This window comes from Geospiza fortis, unplaced genomic scaffold, assembly GCF_000277835.1.
Source record: "Geospiza fortis unplaced genomic scaffold, GeoFor_1.0 scaffold333, whole genome shotgun sequence".
Taxonomy (NCBI): Eukaryota; Metazoa; Chordata; class Aves; order Passeriformes; family Thraupidae; genus Geospiza; species Geospiza fortis.
The window spans coordinates 1,863,527-1,881,266 of NW_005054347.1; the positions used below are offsets into that span (position 1 = coordinate 1,863,527).

At 42.0% G+C, this 17,740-nt stretch overlaps 1 protein-coding gene across 13 annotated transcripts in view; it reads left to right on the plus strand.

Annotated features, from left to right (window-relative positions):
- Positions 1–1,772: 1,772 nt before the first annotated feature.
- PTPRF (protein tyrosine phosphatase receptor type F) overlaps positions 1,773–17,740 on the plus strand; it is a 286,072-nt gene continuing 270,104 nt past the window's right edge. For 12 of the 13 annotated variants that reach the window (XM_031058681.1, XM_031058684.1, XM_031058686.1 and 9 more), the window contains exon 1: positions 1,773–1,853. The gene's annotated coding sequence lies outside the window, so the exon portion shown is untranslated. Of the gene's footprint in view, positions 1,854–8,427; positions 8,640–17,740 lie in introns of those variants that run through there. The other variant, XM_031058682.1, reaches the window with a different exon arrangement.

A 17,740-nucleotide genomic window follows, 5' to 3' on the forward strand; every position in this document is an offset into this window, starting at 1 on the left:
GGAGCACGCTCAGAATAATTACAGTGATGGCTGCCAGTGTGTGCCAGAAGTAAATATAGTAGTGTAAGCACTGCTACAGAGTCATTGAAGTCAATGCTGCATAACATAAATTGCATAATATATTTATTTGTGAAGGTTATTAGAGCACAGTTTTAAATGGATCAGAGTCCTTGGTAAGGTGAGTGTATTCTGGTTCCCTGGGCTGAGGTTTCCAATACATCCCAGTCTGATCTGGGGGCAAACTGCCAGCAAGAGGGGGGAGGTTGCTGTTCCCCTGCTGCCAGCTCCAGTGCTTGTCCGAGCAGCTCCTGAGCTGGTTCCACATAAAGTGCCAGGAGGAAAGGAACTGCCCCCTCTCCTCTCAGAAATGGAAAAAACTGGGGGTATTTTTGTTGTCCTGGTCAGCTGAGTTGTTGAGGGGTTGAGAGAGGATCTCCAAGGGATTGTTTGCATGAGGGGGCAGGTGGAGGTATCTCTCAGCACAGGGGACACTGGGCAGGCAGGCTGTTCAAGCCTCATGTCCCACCTCAGAACTGGAGCAAACCCCCTCCCGCCAAGGCTGTGATGATCAGTGCATGATGCAGCAACCATCAGACACCCAGATTTCAGGGCACTGTCGCTCTCTCCATAAGAGGGCTGAAACTGTTTACAAAATGCGTACTTTGTAAATGATAAGGACTAAATAATGTATTCTGTGCATTTGCATAATTTTGAATCACTTATCCTTCTGAGGGCTGTAGTCATTTGGCTCATGTTAAAATATGCTTAGTGGTGGAGTTGAGCTCAAGCCATCAACTGTGGGTTGAGTTGACACTGAAGATAGGAGGTATGTTTTTAGGGAGAGGCCATGCAGGGACCCCCATGATGTCCCTGGCACCACAGAGCAGTGTCCTGAGGGCTCAGAGGTGAGACAGGTAGGAGGCATGGTCAGTGCTCTGAAAGGTCAGGGTGTCTTTCAGAAAGACCTTGAGACCCAGAGCAGTTGAAGTGGGACATGGCTCCATGGTGATGGCATGCCAGGTCATAACCTTAGAAGGCATTCAGAGAGAAGCTTCTGCTCTGCACTGGTTGGGATGGAGAGGGTTCCCAGCTGAAAATGCTGGAGAAACACATGTTTGGGCAGTTGCAAGGTGACAGTGGGCTACAAGGATGGGGTTGGGAAGAAGATGCTGATGTGGGGTGATAAGAACTTGCTTGATTTGGGTGGGAAAATGAGCCCTGACAGGGAGGTGATGTAATTCATTTTTTATTGTCAGGGATATAAATGTCAGGGATAGGGAAAAGCTGTGTAAGCTGCTGGATCAATGTTGACATGAAAACAAATGGATAAAAACTGTTCAGGAAGAAGTGTTAGGCTGAAAGTTTTTTAACTACTGGAGGAGCTCAGCTCTGCAGTTAGAATTGGATGTGGAGGCTGAGGAAGAGCACTGCCAGTATGTGGGGCTCTGTTGCTGTGGTTGGGGTTCTTGGATGTGATACCTGTCGTGGAGGGCTAAGCTAATGATGTGTAAACATCTTTCCTGCTTGCATCTGGCGGTGGATTATCATGGTTGTGTCACGTGCAAGGAGAAAAGGGGGAATTGTCCCTTGCTGTCATGGTTTTTAAAGTGCTGTATGGGAATATGTGCTGAACTGAACTGCTTCTTCTCCAGGGTGAAGAATTCATGTCACTAAACAAAGTTATGATTTTTGCTGTACCTTTAATCTGTGAATGTCTCTGCTGTTTTGGTCACTTCTGACACTTATTCTTATGTTGTTTGCTTTTCCCCTAGGTATTTTTATGGCCTCTGTCACAGTGGTGTCTCAGTGTCTTCCAGGCATTTATGGATTTATTCTGAGAACGTTCCTGTGAGGTAAGGAAATATTATCACTTGGTTTTACAGACTGGGAACTGAGGCAGAGAGAGACAAAGGTTGCAGGAGTCTTGTAGCATAGCCAGCAGTTAAACCCTGATTGCCAACAAGTTCGTTATTGTCCTGATCCCGTACCCTGCTACCTATCTCTGGCTCTTTTTCTTTCTTCCTCTTTTTACTTTTGTTTTTTTTCTTTTCCTTTCCCTTGTCTGAGTTTTAGTAGCAATAATCTGCAGGGAGCTGGGAGGACCTGTGGAAAATATGATTAGGGATAGTGGTGTCCTTTTTTTAACATTGTTACTTATGAGTTGAAATTCCTTTCTATAAATATCAGCAGATCTGTTTATGTTAAATGATTAGCATGTTTAGACTTCCACAGATAAGCTGCTGTGCCTTTTTGAGTCAGTAACTCCTTTATCCTACCTGTCTAGGCTTGTGGCTGTTGAATTCTTACCTTGCCTAAGCTAATGCCATCCCAATCACCTAAAGCAATGCCAAGAATTTCATCATCCATGCAAAGATCTGATTCATGTCAAGACAGGTGTAAAGTTTCTCAAGCACACTTATGTATAATTACTTTCTTTTTCAAAGATCTTTCCAAGCCAGCTAAAATGTGCAGGTTTGAGCTCCCAGATTCTCCCAGAAATTGGATTTTAGTGCCTGATTAGTGATGCTGATCCCTTTCAAAAGTATTGCAAAGTTCCTGACACATGTGTGCTCTGAATTACAATTTAGATCATAAAATCAAATATCATGAATAAGAGATTGAAAAATGTCTCTTTTCCCCCTTTTAAGTAAGGAATTTTTTAAGTTTGGTCTCCCCTGAGCCTTTTTTTCTCTTCAAGATGGTATTTAAAATGTGACTTTTACTACTTAAAGAATTTTCTTAGAGTTACAGCAGTGTTACAAGTTAGAAATACACCAGCAGACTCTGACAAATATTTTTATGTTTGTTAACATCACCAATTATTAAAAATATAACAAACATTGCAAAGAAATATTTAATGCTATATTTCTGATTTTACAATCTGTAAAATACATGTACTAGATCACATTTATGCTCTTTATTAGTGTGTATTACATGTCCTTGTGTCCCCAAGAATAAGGCCCTAATGAGTCATGAACTGTCTCAAAGTGTACTAAATAAAATTAAAGAGCTGGCCAGTGACCTTAACAGTCAATTAGCCTGCATGTCACTCAGCCTAGTATTTGTTGAGTGTAGAAGAGTAGCAAAAATTCATTAGCTAAGATGCTGATGCTTGAAACAAGCAAGATTTCTCTAGCATCAGATCTGGTGTTGCTGTTTAAGTGGAGATGGAAGCACAAATGGTATGTATGTCTGTGTGTGTGTGTGTGTTTGAAAGCACTCCTGATGTGGTCCTGGGGCGGGGAGAAAGCTACTCCAGGGCCTTTGGGCTCAGAGCCTTGTGGAGGAGATCTGCCAGCACCTGGTGCTGGGCTGGGCAGGTGCAGTTGGAGATGGTGCTCAGGGTTTGGCATGTGCTGCCTGAGACGTTACACAGAAACAACACAACGGGAGGGCTGCTTTCAGAAACCTTGTGTTTCACAGCAGCAGGGCAGGAAAGGATGTGTTGCTGTGGTGCATGGCATACTTGGTTTTCCTCAGAGGTGAGCCCAGGTTGGTGTGATTGCATTTGGGTGCAGGCAGGAGGGTGAACAGGAAGGCTCTGGGCTGCTATGCCGACTGAAGAGCAGAGTTTGAATACTGGACCCCCCTTCTCCCTTAGCTCAGGAGATGGGACATGAACAGTGCTGAGTATGCAGAGGTGCAGATAGGTCAGATTCCCTGTTGCCTACCAATTCCTTGCAGGCTCACCTGTCCCATGGAGCTGTCAGCATGAAGCCAGGCTGGGAGTGGGCAGCAGGGCTGAGCATATCCTAGTGATGGGCAGGCTTGACGAGCTGCAGACCTGGGCAGTATCTGAATTATGGTAGCATCTGTCATTTTAAGTTCACATTTCTTAATTAATCATCTGCATTTTGTTCTGTATTGTGTTTGGAAGCATCCTAGAGCTTAGTTTGGAAATGGCCACCCCCCTGGGAGGGCACTGTGTGGTGACAGAACTGAACCAGAAGTGACATTACACAGGAGCTTAGGTGGTAGCTTGGTCACGCAGCTCCTCAGCAAAACAGCTGTCCTTGAGGGATTCTTAGTTTTATAGCACTTCTTTCCTGGTATGTGCAGTTATGAACGCTTTCAGCTGACCCTGAGAAGGTCTTCTGTCATTCTTAAAGTAAACTCAGGTTTTGGGAAAGAAAAGATGACAAACTCAGTCAATAAAAAATGTGGCTGAAAGTACAGTTTGAATGGCATGCAATAATATTGTTTAAAGTAAATTGACTTTCTGGAACATAAATTGGGCAGAATCTCCCTGTTCTAGGTCATGGTTTATCTGTAGGGCTTTCTTTTAAAATAATTTCCTTAATAATGATTTAGGGAGAGGGGACAGAGAGCCTAGGAACAAAGTGGATGAACGGGAGAAAGAAGAAAAGGAAACCTTTTCAGTCACATCAGGCTGAATCCAAAGCATTGAGGAATGATGTTACAGGAGAACCCCTGAAGATAAACTGTAGCCTAGATTAGCAGAATACAGATTAAGTTTTCAGGAGTTTAGAGGGTTCTGTCCTGAAGCAGTATTTTGTCATTCATTTAAACTAAAATTGTTGTATGGTTGCATTTTCAGGGATATACAAAAATACCTATCCATTTGAATGTTACAGTTGTAAAGTTAAGGAATTTATTAAAGTGAGTAATTCCTGAGAAGATTAAAAGAAAAACAAAGTTTAGATTTTTCATTTGAACTGGCTGTTGCTAGGGAAGTACTGTAATATCTATGTGATCATGGTTAGGAGGATTTTTATACAAGCAGCGTTACCCCTGGAATTGCAGTTGAAACTGAGCCTTCTACATGATTAGTCTTTTTCATTCTGACTTGAAAGTAAAAATGTTGTCGTTGGGTCACATTGTCCTCTTATAATACTTAGAGCATTTTTATTCTTTAGTTTATTTACATTTTGGAAAATGTGGTATGATACCATATTCTAATTGAAGGGTTATTTTCTGTAATAAAGGTTACATATTTGTACAGAATGTTGGCGCAAAACTTACGTGATTCAAAGTGAATTAATGATATGTTAATGCCATATTGGCCAGAACATACTTATAATTAATGCAAAACAGTGAGTTACCCCTTACTTTTAATCCTAATCCAGTGAACAGGGTTTCTGGCTATACTTAAATGACAGGCTCAAAAGGGCATTGGCAGAATTTGTTGGCATAATTCAGCCTTATTTATATATGGCTATGTATTTTTTGGACTTAACAGTCTTTGCAAGTGGTTTTATCTCACAAATAAGTGGATTGCTTTAATGTATTACAACCCAAAGGGCGCAACTACTGGCCATTTACCTGGCTTCACATGATGAGTGTTGGAGAATGCATGCAGTGATGGAAGGGTGGGGTTTAAAGCTCCAAATTTGCACTTGTAAAATTCCCTTCTGCTTTGAAGGTGTTTGCTTTAGCTGTCTACAGGGATACATATTTTCAGAAGTTTATTTATGAAAAAAAGGCTCAGGAGATGCTGGGGATGTTAAAAGATTTAACCATATTTGCAGAATTGAACGTGAGCTTTAGCCCTCTGGTCTTTTTAATTTCACTTTTGTATTTTACGATGAGTATATTGGTAGGTGGCTTTTGTGTTGTCACTTCACCTGTTTAATTTAAATTTAGGTATCTGAGGGTTGTGCAATAAAGGTAGAATCTCCATAACTGGCAACATAACCTTGTCATCTTGCAGAGTCAGCACTTGCTGATGCTCTAGCGCAACGGCTTTGAATAGCTGCCACCCCGTGTGTGTGTTTCCTAAACTCGAGACAAGTGCTGAACTCATTAAAAATACATGCTATATAAGTTAATGTGCATAAGGAGTTTTGGTGCTGAGATCTCCTTTGAGGCTACATTTAACTCTAATTAACTTGGTTTCGTTCTGTCTACTATCAGCATAGGCTTGGCTGAAACCCGCCAGTATTGGTTAAACTGTGGGTTTGAAGCAGAGCCCGGCGGGGTGATGGATTAAAAAGCAGGGAGTTGTGACTGTGCTGGGGTTCCCGGTGCCTGTGCCAGCTCCTGGGGCCGTGCCGGGCACGAGCACCAGCTGTGCCATTCCTGGGGCACAGCGCACAGCAGGCGGGTACCATCGCATCCTACTCTGGGCAAAACTCAGAATTTCTAAAGAGACCTGAAATAATGAGGTTTGCTGAGCTGTGACTGAACAATTGTATGACACCAAGCTCCTCTGACTAAAATAGAGTCTGAATTTTTCTACTAGTGGAATAAGGAACAGCATCAGAGACTACCAGTATTTTACTGTTCTGACTGTTCTCTCTATTTGTGCCTTGTTTTTATTCATATTAACTCAGGGATGAGATCCAGGGATTCTGCTAATTATAATCCGTTTTTCAGGGGAGGCAGGCAGCAAGGGATTACTGATGGTGGCATTTGCAGTAGGAGCAAGTACCAGCAATATATGGATTGGAAATATGGGGTGGGTTCTCTGTCCTGACAGTGTTGGAAATCAAGCTTTATATTTTGTCCAGTAAAGTAGGTTTCATTGAAAGCTGATTATAGTATTTTGTGAGAGAAGGTTTTCAGTGTATCACTCTGGAAGAAAATACTCACGGATTCGTATTCAAGGGTAGGCTGCTGTATTTTGTGTAACTGGAAGAATGCATGGATTTGTTGCATTTTCATCACAGCTGGCAAAAGAGAATTATTTCCCCCCTTCTTTTGACTAGTACTAGGGCTTTCGTTTTGCAAAAGGATTTTCTGTAGAAATGCCAGGTAAAATGGATTCTGGATTTAAATGCCAAGTGGGGTGGGAACCTCTGCCCAGCAGTTTTTGAGTCCAGAAATTTTTCAATTTCTTGAAAATTGGACCTTGTAAAATATTTTAAGTTGTCTACAGAAAAAAATTGAGGCATTCAAATCACTAACTGCTTTTAAATGTGACAGCCAGAATCTCCATTAACATTGCATCTTCAGCCTAGGGGATCACAGAACAGAGCCTTGATGTGTCTTTGAGGATGGAAATGAAGCAGTTTAAGAAGTAACTGTGCTTCAGCTGAAATGTGCACACAACCATGTCTGGTTCATTTTGCTGAAAAACAAAATAGAAATCACAGAGGATGATCTAAGGCTGTCTGTTTTGCTTTGCATAGAAGCAGACTAGCAGTGATCCTGTAATGTCTTGCCACGTCTCAGCCATGAGGATGGTAATTTCCAGCTGATGAAAGGTAAATTATGGCTAGAACAGGTGGATGGATGCATTGAAATTGAATGTGCTTCAAGGTACCCATCGGTGTTCATGGAGGAGTGGGACTTGCTGTGCTGGCTTGGACCTGTGGTCAGTCAGTTCAGTACACTAGCCCAGCAATGATCAGTGCTGGATAGCTTAGGCAATCAACAGGAAATTGTGCATTTGATTATCAAATGTTTTATCTACTGGGGAAGTGTTGGATTATTTTTCTTTCTTTTAACTTATAAAACCAAACCAGGCTGACTTAGTAATTGATAGAGTCCTTTCTAAAATGCAGTTAAAATTTCTCTTTAAATCTTCCTGCACAGACAGAGAGTTTATTGACATTTCTTAGTGTTTTCCCTTCAGACACCCCAGTTTGAGGATTGCTAAAACCATTTCCAGTCTTCAGTCTAGCTCAGACCAATCTTCATAAATGTTCTGTATCTCCAAAAGGCCATAGTTACAGTACATGAATAATGTGGAGTTGGTTTTTTTTGCTAATGTTATAGCTGAAAGATAAAATATTAAATGGATATCATGTAGTTATTGTATTGCTTGAGTGTGTCTTCCCATTAAATTAATTTAAACAAGGTGATAGGAGTAAAGTGCAGAGTAGAAAAAGGATAGATCAGAAAAAGGAGATAAGATAGGTGTATTCAAATAGGCAGAGCCTGATGAAATTTGCCCTAGGGTACATCAGCAACTAGCCAAGCAACCTTTGAACCATTTACAATTATCTTTTAGAAATTGGGAAGGCTAGGAGAGGTCCTGAAGGACTGAAAAGGGCAATGGCATTACCTCAGTTTGAAAAAGGGAGATCCAGGGAATTACAGACTAGTTAGTCTAACTGCAGTGCTTAGAGAATTGGAACAAAATTTTTAATCAGTTTCTGGGAATCTGGAGGATAAGAAAATAAAGACTCAGGGATATCAGTACCTGTGATGTTAGCTTGACTTCAGTAGTTTCTGATGAAACTTTGTGACATTTCTCTGGAATAAGGAAATATATTTGTCTAATAATATGATAAATAATTGTATAAGGACCATGTTTGAAGTGTAGTTACCCATAATTGACCGTGAAAATGAGGGGAAGAAGGGAGATGGCATGAGGCATGTGAATACACCCATGTTTGTCTTGGGCTGAGCTTTATTTGCTGTTCTCTTTACTGGTGTGGACAAGGGAATACTAACGAAATCTGCAAGTAAGTCCAGACTGAGAGCTGCTCAAGCACGGCAAAGCGTAGTTCACAGTTAAATGGATATGGTAGATTGAAAAGGCATGTGGAAATCTGCAGCTTACAACTTAATGAGTTGAAATGAGGAAATACAAAGCGGTGAGGACGTGGCAGGGCTGCACAGCACAGGCAGACTGCTTTGGGACAGGCACTGGATCACCACCTGTGCACAAGCTGACAGTTGCAGAAAGGACAAGCTGTGTCTGGAGTGGATGCCCAGGACTGTAATTAAAGGTAATGGTGCTGCTGTCGGTGCTGCTGAGGCCCCAGCTGTGGTGCTGTGTCCAGCTGCAAGGATGGTGCATCGGGGAACGTGGGCTGGCTCCAGGTTGAGGACTAGGATGAGAAGTGGGTATTGCTGACCCTCAGCCTGTGGGTGAGGAGACCAAGTGGTCAGTTGCCATCTCAGCCAAGGGATGGACAAGAGGTGGCCCTAGTTTATGGGGCAGCTTGAATCCCGCTGGTGGTCACAAGAATGAGGAAGGCAAGTCAAGCAAGGTGCCAAAACCAGATGAATCAGGCAGAAGACTGGGGGTGGCTGGGGGCTGGAGCAGGAGATGTGTGAGCGGGGTCCAGGGGAGCAGTGCTTCCCACTCACGGGGGAGGGAGGGTCTGAGGGTGGTCACTCACCCCTGGGCAGGTGGGTGGGGTGATGGCAGTATCCATGATATCCAGAGGGAGCCCAGTGAAAGGAAAAGAGGGAAAGTGCATGGGGGGTGCAGCAAGGAAGGTTCTCTAGCTCAGGTTCAGTGTGAAAGAGCACTGAGCAAGAGTCCAGAGAGCTCATAGTGCTTCCATTTTAGAATGTATTCAAAAATAAGCTGGGCAAGGTTCTGGACAGCACAATCTGACTTCAGAGTTGCTCCTGTTTTGAGCATGGGTTTGGACATGCCGAGGTCCTTTCCTACTTGCTTTATTCAGAGTTTTAATAAGCCATTTCCTTCCTCCTTATCTTTAGAGGATGAAATTTTTGAATTATATAATGTCTTAGGTGAGTGGTAGTGCTTCTCCAGGTAACCAGTGGTTCAGAAGGGCTAGATAGTACTGAGATTGCTTCCCTTAGTGTCTCTTAATAATGTAAAAATGTTTGTTTTCTCAATCAGGTGTCAAGAGGAAACAATGTAATCAAATGTTTAAATTTCTTCTATACTTCAGCATTTTCTTTGTTAGAAGCACCAGTGTATTTTCTAGGGCACAGGTGTTTAAATTCCTTCAAGCCTTTAAGAAACGTTTGTGTCAAGCACGTGGATTGGATTGGGTGCTTGAAGGAAATTGTTGCCTTATAATATAATAAACATGTACCTAATCAGAGAAGCTGATTATTTCCCATCACAATAAATAGAAAACATGTGATCAGTGACATCAGCATCTATTTTTTTCTTAGTGTTTTGCAAAAGTAACAGCTATGAGCTTGTAATAGTGATATGTAATCTCTAGCACGCAGTGGTTAAATATTAATATACACTGGTTGTGTTTAAAGATCAAGAATGGTTTTTTAGGTAATGAAATGTTAACTTTCAACCTCCATCTAATTTTGTAAGGTGACCTGTAGAAAAGAAAGTGTGTTGTTATCAGAATGGTCATGTGTTGCATGAACCTTAGTAAGAATTCTATGCAATTATTAGAATATTGAGAAATTGACACTCAAGTTTTCTGTCAAGGTCTGATTTAATCAGTTAAAAACATAACTTGACAGGCTGCTTGACAGGGATCACATAAAGAATTCCCAAAGACTTAGGGTCTGTGTAGCTCATCTGTCCCATTTCCTTAATCATGTTGATGGGGTTTTGTTTTGATTTTGAAGCGGTGCTGTAAAGCTGACAAGGCCACTTTGTTCAGAGCTGTGGCAGTCCAGGATTTATTTCTGTGATACTGAGAAAGTCGGTAGGGTCACGTAGTTGCAGAGCTGCCCCATTTTCCCTGTTGGGACAGTCTCTCCTAGCACTTGCACAGTGGCACAGAGACTTTAGGCCATATGTGTAATCTTGGTTAATTGTGTTAGATATTTGTTCTCCATGTTTAATGTTTGTCAAAGTCTTGTAAATGAAGTTGTTACAGTGTGAAATTTTATGGCGTCCGAGTTGGAAATGATCCTGCTTATCTTGTTGACTTCCTTCCAAGCTATTACTTGTGGTGGTTCTGCTTTGTAGGCCAGCATGCAGGAGTGGTGAGCAGGTCTTCCTCCTGAGTTTTACTTGACAGTCATTAACTCCAGATGGCAGATATGATTTTACACTCTTGTAAAAGGTGTTTTGTTCAAAAGGAGTTCTGTAACACGTGCAGCAGGATTGAAGTTTTTGAAAATTTCAATTTATCTGTTTATCTCGGGAGCAGCAATTATTAGTGTTGCAAGGGTGGAGAACCCTGACTGATGAGGCATACAATGAAGAAGGGCTGATACAATGTACACTACAGATGGTATGACAAAAATGTCATATTTTTTCTGGATAGCAGTGACTGATCGTCTGTAGACATTCCTGACACTGCCTGACAGAAAGGGGTATTTTATCTGAAAACAGTGCAGTTACAGATGAGAGACCTCCTGAAAAACATCACTCACTTTTACTAGCGACATCCATCACTTCCTAATTATGGGTGCCTCCAGGTGGAGAAACAAGTTCTTTCCATTGCTCCTCCAGAGCTTTTCTTGTCCTTCCAGCAGTAGCATAGGGTTAAAGTTGGCCTTTTATCCAGGGGCAGAGGGACCTGTGGATTAAATTAATGTATATTGATGTCTGTATGTGTTAGATGGGTATCCCACTGTTAAAGGAATGGCGCTGGCCAGTAACTATGGAGAATGAATAATTCTTTGTAGCTTAACCCACCTGCTTTGAAGCACAGAAGATCTGTTAAACTTACTTGTTTGGAAGTCAGGGCTTTTTACTGTCTTCCAAAAGCTGAGTCAGATCAGAGCAAATCATGTGTCCAGTGAAGAGAAAAATCCCTGATCCCTGCTGAGAAACAGGAGAGAGTCTCTGAATTTCAGTTTTCTAACATGTGCTAATTTTGGCAGCAAAAGCAAGGCTTCCCTTAAGGGTCCAGGAGCTCTCACCCCTCTGGATGTCCCTGGAGCTGCCCTGGCCATGTCACCTTCTTCCCCAGTCCCTGCTGGCTGCAGGTTCCTGCTGCCCCCAGGCATGGGGTAGGGAAGGGTCTTCTTGCATCTTCTGGCCTGGCAGACAGCACTTGGCATTACTGCCTTTTGGTCCACGGCCAGGAGGGAGCCTAAAGTGGCATTTTTTCCAAAATGCTGAATCACCCTGACCTTTTCCCACTGAATTTGTTGGTCTTGGTACCGTACTGTAGAATTTCTCAGAAATTCATATACTTTTTTTTTTCAAAGCCATGTGCATTTTCAGTGCAGTCCCTAGCATTGCCTGGAGATCTGGTGTTGATTCCAAACCCTCTACTGCTTCCTGGCATCAGAGCAGACACTGGCATCTGTATCCATTATACAATGGCCTAATTGATTGGAAGTCATTGTCTCTGCAGGAGCCCTTTCTGTGGCTGGGTGTCTTGCACTCCAGTGTGCTTCAGCTCAACTTCTGTGCAGGGCTTGGATTTTCAGCTCAGCTCTTAAGAAATTTACTCTCCTTTGCCATACTACGTAATTCTCTTCTTGTAGTCTTAGAGCAAGAGCAAGCAAGATTTACTTTCTCTATGTGATTCTGTTTACATATGGATAAAAATAACAGTTGGTTGAAGTAGTGTTTGTTTTTATGTATAGACGAGCCTTTGCTCCACCCATGAGATTGCCTCTGCTTACATTTCTTTGTATTTACTTTGTGTGGCCCGTGGATCAGGCAGGTGTGCAGATGCTGAGAATACCATAGCAGTATGGTCAGCATAGGTGCCTGTTGTGCATGGTGTGGCCAGGGAATAAATGAGCATTTTCAAAATTGTTAGTTAATTCCAGTGACTCTGCAGATGGCAAAGTATTTACAGTTGCTGGGGTAATCTCTGCTGCCCTGCTCTGCCTTTTCTCTTTGAAGAGTGGCTGCTTGCAGCCCTTCCCTGGCTGCTGGTAATAGCAGTAATTAAAGCACACCTGGTAATGAACACAGACGTGCTGTACCTTCTGCTGCTGAGGACACTAGATGTCCTGAGGTTGGGAGTGCCCATTGCTGCTTAATATGAGCCCTCAATTTAAATACAGGCTCAAGGTTAAAACCACAGTCCACAGATAAGGTGGGAGTGGACAGCTCCATTCCCTGAGTACATCCCTGGCTTCCTGCTGAGAATTGTAAGTAGGACAGATACTGTCCTGTTGAACTCAGCTGGTATTCTTTTGTCCTTAATTCTACAGTGCTACAGCAGGAACTTTTTGCAGGAAGACCTAAAGCTATGTCTGTTCGTTCAGATATAAAGAGGGAATGCAAATGAGATGAAAGTAATTTAAACCAAAAGTGTAGGCTTGGTGATGGTGTGGTCCCCAGACTTGGCAAACACCTGAGGTGCTGATTGTGGATGAGCATTGCCCATGGGTTGTACCTTCAGAGCTCTGGATATCTTACATATTGAATAAGAACCCTGAATGTTACTGAAGTTCCAGAGAAAGAAGTGAATTGCTCTGATGGCTAAGTTTACCTTTTCCTGAAAGCATGCTTCAGAGTTTAATTTACTTTAAGGAAAGGGGGATGAGGGAAACAACAAGAACAAAACCCACCCCAAAACCCAAAATACCCCAAGCCCACTTTTTTGAAGTTTCAAAAGACTGAAATGGATGGTTATCTATTAACTCTCCAAAGACTAATTTGTGGGGGAGATGGTTCCAGAGCAGAGCCTTTTGCAAGGAAGGTGTGGGAGAGCCCATCTGTCAATATTGTTCTTACTGCTTTTCCAATGCTTTTACAAATTGATAGTCTGGGTATTGTCTCTGCTGCAGGTAAAGCCAGTTTCAAGCCCGTGCGTGCTGATATTTTATTGAAGTGAGACATGAATGCTCTGGGGGAAAATGGCATTGTGAGATAAAGGGCTCTGATACATCTATATAGCTTGGATGTCATCTTACAAAAAAGAGATAAAGCAGATGTTAATTGTAAAACTGTACTTTATGTACACTCTTTTCTTAGTAAAGTTATTTAATTCAGCATGTATGAACACATATGAGGTCTCTGTGTATCCATCCTAAAAATGCATCCTTGAAACTGTTCTGTGGTTATGTAAATACATAGTGTTAATAGAAGAGAGTAGATTTAATAGTCTCTGATTAGAGAGAATATTTTTTCCAAGATTAGGAGTCTGAAATAACAGTCAATTTTATCATTTGTTTTGAAGGAGAGCATTGCAGGTACGCATTTTCTTCAAGCTTTATATAAGCAGTCTGACTGGAATAGCAGTTTTAATCTGTTTTAATGATGTTTTTCCAATATGAAAGGCACCAAGAGATGCCGAAGTCTAAAGGTCTCCTGGTAATGGTTGAAGTGATGGGCGTTGTTTACAGAACATAGTGACTGGATAGCAGCCTCTTGCTAAGAGCATATGTGTGACCTTTGTTCTTGGTTTAAAGTATAATTAAGAAATACATGTCTATGTGTATTTAAAAACAATAAAACCATCCCGTTTGCTGACTGTAAGGTATTTAGGGTTGGCAGATACAGAAGCATTCCAGTGAGTGCTGGTGTTAACTGTTGTGTTATTGTTGATGTTGAGATGCCTTTCTCCAGTGCAGTGAAAATGAGGTCAAATCAAATCTTTATTAAGTGTTACTCATAGGAGTGAGGTAATTGCCTGTTGTCTTATCTGTATAGGAAAAACTCTCATATTTTTTAGGTCATCACAAAGTGAAAACTGAGAAACCCCAGCCTAACCTGCCTTTTGCCTACAGTGCATGCCACGACTCTTGCAGATTTATTAAGGAGATACTTAGTAGGGTTTGCTTCTTTGTCTTGCTCTGCTCGTTAAGGCTGTGTGCTTTCATCATGTAGAAACCTCAGAGAGGCAAAGTTCTGGACTGTTCACTTCTGAAATCCTTGAAGATTGGCTTTAATTCTTCGTATTGTTCCTCAGTGCCTGAAATTTCTGTGGCAGTCAGGCTTAACACTGGTCACTTTGTTGACAAACCATCTTTCTTAGTCTGTTGTTTTGAGTTTTTACGGGAGGAACTTTTTGCTGCTCCAGCGTTTGATGCTGTGTGTCTACAGCCCCCTTCTTATGTGGGAAACAGAGGAAATCTATGATGCATGGCAGGTTTGAAAGGAGCAGCTGGGAGTTGCTTGGAGGTTTTGGAAGTGCAGACCTTATGTGCTAGATGCATTTCACAAAGCTGTGCTGTCAGCCTGAGGTCCATAGGAAGGCAGTGCTTTCACTGCACCCAGGGCAGTGATGAAAATGGCCAGCAGGGCACTGGGGCTGGCAGGGCCTTGCTGCTCCTGGACCTCCCTGCCCAGCCCTGGTCTTGTCTTTCTGCATGCCCAGTTTGCTGCTGACCTCTGCCTGGGGGGACGCTTTGCCCTCGCAGTGCTATCTCCCTTCATCCCTCCTTACTCCCTAACAGCAGCAGCAGACCCTATAGATGGGTTTGTTGGAGAAGGGTGTTTGCTGCTGCTCAGGTACTGGGGTGGTTCAGGTGTGCTGGTGCTTTGGCAGGTTGGGCACACAGGAAAAGTGTTGGTGAGACACTCCCCATCTTCAGCCCTGGGCTTGCCAGCTCTGCAGCAGCTGAGCCATAGTGACTGGGGGTCTAGCTGGACAGGGTTCTCTGTCACATTGAATTAACTTAAGTATTTTCAGTAATGTGTTTATGTGCATAAATATATTTTTTTCTAACAGCTGCAGTTCTTGAACCACAAACTGCAAACGGAGTAATGTAACACCTTTAAAACAGAGGAGGCAAGCAAAGGAAATTCCTTAATTTAGCCTCTTTTAGATGGATTGTGAAACTTGATAAACAGCTGCCTTAGCATATGGGAGGAAAAGGGCATCACTAAGAAGGGGGAAAGGACTTGAAAACAAATATCCCATCTCATTCCTCTTACAGCAGAATATCAGCTGGAAAGAAACCTAAGCTCTCTATAAGAGGTAAAGCAATAACATTATGAGAAGTGGATATTTTTCTCCCTGCATACAGCCGCAGTTTGCTGACAACATGAGAAAAGGCTGCTGGTGTGTAAATGTGGTAAATGTAAATGTTCCTTCCTGGTGGTGAAGGAACTCCAGATCTGCTGTCAATAGTGTGCACTAACCATGGTGCAGACCTCCTTTTCTAAGGGTTGGTAATAAATAGAAAATTGACAACTTCCAGCGAATTTATTAAAAAGGAAATACTTTTTTAAACTTCTTTTTTGGCCCACTTGGAAGAAAATCTAGCCAGGGATCTTTCTCATCTCTCTTGTTGTGATTCAGGATTAACGCGCAGACCCTTTAAAGGCTATTAGTACAAGGAACAGAAGTTAAAAGAAAACAAAGTCTTGTTTTCAGTTGCTTTCTCAGTTATTCATTTTGGATTCAGAGCATGAACGACTTGTAGTTCATCGAGGGTCTGAGTCACAGGATCAAGGCTACAATGGAGGTATTGTGATCACCTTTCTCTATCCACCACCCTGTGCAGCTGAGTTGAAATCCTGCTTTTTGGCATCCAAGCTGTTGCTTTGGTGACCAATTATCACTCCAGAAGTATACATTGTGGTCTCACTCAATAGCTGAAAGAACATAAGGAAGAAGATAAATGTGTTCAAACACAGCTCTGTTTCGCAAGCCTTCAAGGTGATTCAGAATAGAGCTGTTGGCATGTTTGATTTAACGTGGTGTATCAGTGCAGTGTTAGGAATTCAAATGTCAGTGTTACAAATCCAGAAAACATAATTAAAGGTGATTTAACACTCAGAATGCTGTGCCCTTTACATACACATTATAATTACCTCTAATTTTTGTTAGCGTAGAATTCTCTGTTTCTTTAAGCAGCACTGTTTCTCTGCAATTATTTAATTTTAGAAATCATTATGTGTAAATCACTCAAACCTTTGTTTTCTAGAAACCTAAGATGCAGTCTGTAATTTTGGTTTAGTTGGGTGCATCTTGTGCTCCTTTATCTTATTGATGGTCGTCAAAGTCTTCGTGTGAATCCAACAGGGTTGTAGAAAGTATTTTTGGAATCAAGAGGGAGTTTTATGACAGTGACATGGCAGGGGTAAAAGAGTGAGAAAAATGGTAAGTTCCATAAACACTTGAATATAGTAGCTCCTTCACAGGTAAAGGAGGAAAAAAAATCAAATTCGTGTATAAATACAAGAAAAATGTGTCATTTTAGGGAAAAGAGTCACATGTAATGGTTAGGCAGAATTTTCTTTCTTTGAACATTTTCAGCAATGGTGTTTGCAGGATTCCTTCATTGCTTCCTGGGATGTTTAATCTCCTTTTCTGTGTGTGGTTGGTGAAGTCCCTGGGTTGGAGATGTCTTTGTGTTCAGACCCCCCTGTCCATGTTGCTTGCACTCGCAAGTGACAACTGTAGTGATTCAGTGACTGCGTCCTCTGTAACATGCTGACCTAATGCTGTGCCTGGGCTTGTGAGTGTGCCTGCTGTCCGTGCTGGGGAGGCGCTTTGTTTGTCCTTCCCAAAGACTGGTGTTTATATTCCCTTGATAAAAGAAGAAGCATTCCAAACATGCATTCGAAATGAAAACGCTTGCAGATCTGGCAGGTGGAACAGTATCACCAATAGCAGCAGATACTTAAGTAGCCTATTTTCATAATCCCACAGGTAGTTGTAAGAGCATTTTCTCCTACTGGGAGAACAGCTATCCTTCTGTTGAGCTTCTTGTCAGCTATCTCTGTATTTATGACCTTAATGGAGTTTCTAGCAATCATACCAAGATATAGTAGGCTCTATGTATATCCATAATTCAGTATTTTATTTTACACTTAGTAGCAACTCATGTTGGTGTAGATGAGATATTTGGTTGCATCTGTACTGGTGGTAACACAGACCTTTCCCATGTCGTCATAAATGTTCCTTCCTTGGTGGTGGATCTAAATTTAGACTAGCTTTGTAGTTGCATTTTGTTCTTCTAAATGAGGTGATTCTCTTGGGCTAGATGACATCTACTGAAGTGGTAGCTAGGGCAGAATTAGTAAATCAGCCTTTTCAAAGCGTTTTCCCAAAATCTGCGGTGTGGAAGAGTATAGATTGACAAACGGGTAACTTCTCACTGGGGTTTATGGAAATTATTAAGTCAATTACGGAGTGCAAGAAAGCTGTACAGTGCAGCTCATTTTCTTTTCCTTGTTTGGTTTTTAAATACATTGCAACAGTTTTGAGCTGGGAATGGCATTTTAAGAGATGCTTTGGTGCCACTGTGAGTGCAAACCACACAGCGCTGAAGAACCAGATTGTGC